The sequence below is a fragment of the Varroa jacobsoni genome, unplaced genomic scaffold, assembly GCF_002532875.2.
Source record: "Varroa jacobsoni isolate VJ856 unplaced genomic scaffold, vjacob_1.0 scaffold_154, whole genome shotgun sequence".
NCBI classification, from domain to species: Eukaryota; Metazoa; Arthropoda; class Arachnida; order Mesostigmata; family Varroidae; genus Varroa; species Varroa jacobsoni.
The window spans coordinates 167,657-168,002 of record NW_019213056.1 but is presented as its reverse complement, the minus strand read 5'-3'; positions in this window follow the sequence as shown (position 1 = coordinate 168,002).

Below are 346 nucleotides of genomic sequence, written 5' to 3'. Positions count from 1 at the left end.
ATATATAAGCGCATCATACATTCAAATGATTTAATCCAAGCAATTCGTAATGACTTAGAAGCTTTCGCTGAGGCCTCGAGGCCCCTTGGCGATAACCTGCTACTCTATCGGCAAGAAGCATACAAACCCTCCGCCGTGCCAAGATCGGTACAGTCAGATCGTCATTGTATTACACAAATGCGTGACGATTCTCTGCACGTTGGACGCAGTTGCAGTTACGCAACCTACTGTCTGACAAATGTAGTTCTTGTATATATAACTGTTTTTATTATATTTTTCCTCTCACTGTATGCATTATGTTATCATATTGTGTATTTATATATACTGTTCTAGACGACACTTGTAA